The sequence below is a fragment of the Notothenia coriiceps genome, unplaced genomic scaffold, assembly GCF_000735185.1.
Source record: "Notothenia coriiceps isolate Sejong01 unplaced genomic scaffold, NC01 NC01_scaffold00017853, whole genome shotgun sequence".
Lineage (NCBI taxonomy): Eukaryota > Metazoa > Chordata > Actinopteri > Perciformes > Nototheniidae > Notothenia > Notothenia coriiceps.
Window position 1 is genome coordinate 162,129 of NW_011350554.1, and position 1,380 is coordinate 163,508.

Sequence of the window (1,380 nt, forward strand, 5' to 3'; positions counted from 1 at the left end):
GTCGTACGTACGTACGTCGTACGTACGTACGTACGTACGTACGTACGTACGTGTAGTAGTGTGTGTAGTGTGTGTGTGTGTGTGTGTGTGTGTGTGTGTGTGTGTGTGTGTGTGTGTGTGTGTGTGTGTGTGTGTGTGTGTGTGTGTGTGTGTGTGTGTGTGTGTGTGTGTGTGTGTGTGTGTGTGTGTGTGTGCAGGGTTGTGGCCCAGTTTTGGCTGAATAAAATAAGATATACTTTATTGATGGCAATCTGGGAAATGTTTTCGTCACAGCATCATGTAGATAAGACAAGCACATGAATAAAAAGTAAATAAAAAACAGTAAAGATATACATATCAGCAGGAGAAACAAAATACACAAAACAGTGAACATTAGCAGCAAGTATACAATATGCACATTTCATAGGAAAGACGTATATCACTAGATCTAAATAATACACAATATAAAGACAATACGGAATAAATTGAGTACTCTACTATACACAATCTCACCAAGCTACATCAATATATCACACATTATACTACAGAAACATTAGCATTGGATCATAGATAGATTGTGTACTGTAGTGCCGACAGACAGGAGGTGGTGTGTCAAAAGACAAAGCTGGACAGGATGATAACATTCTCAAGCCCGGGAAATCTAACACACAGGAACAAAAAGTTTGGCTCAGGGCGGCTTTGGTTGCATCGAAGGCGGTCTCCCTTTCGCCCGTCCAGGGGGGACTTGTCCTTGAGGGCCTCGTNCAGCAGCGGGTTGTAGCAGCGATGTTTGCTGTGAAGGACAGTTTGTTATCTAGGGTCACACCCAGATTCCTTGCAGTCTGAGTCGTGGGTCACTCAGGGGGCAAACCTCATTCCTTATTTCCGAGTCGGGGAAAACAACAGAGGTGCCGATGTTGATTGTTAGGTCGTGCAGCGGGCGCAGGGTGTGGGCAGCCCGGCGGATGAACCGGTGATAAAAAGTCACCATCCCGAGGAAGTCATGGAGCGCCTGAGCTGTGTGCGGTCAGGGAAGACGGATACGGCCTCCACTTTCGACGGGAGGGGGGCGGCTACATCTTTGTTGATGAGATGTCCGAGGAAGTGGATGCAGGGAAACCCGAACTGACCCTTCGACGAGTTGATAATCAGGCCGTGTTGGTTGAGCCTCGTGAAAAGGTCTCGGAGATGTGCCTGGTGCTCTTCTTCAGAGGTGCTGGCGACGAGGATGTCGTCTAAATAGACGAAGATGAATGGCATGTCTCTGAGCGCCGAATCCATTAGCCGTAACCACTGCCTTTCTGGGGACGTCTGAGGGGTGCACCAGAACCTGGTGGTAGCCACGCACTAGGTCCACTTTGGAGAAAACCAGCTTGCCCGTCAGGTGGACTGGGTAGTGGT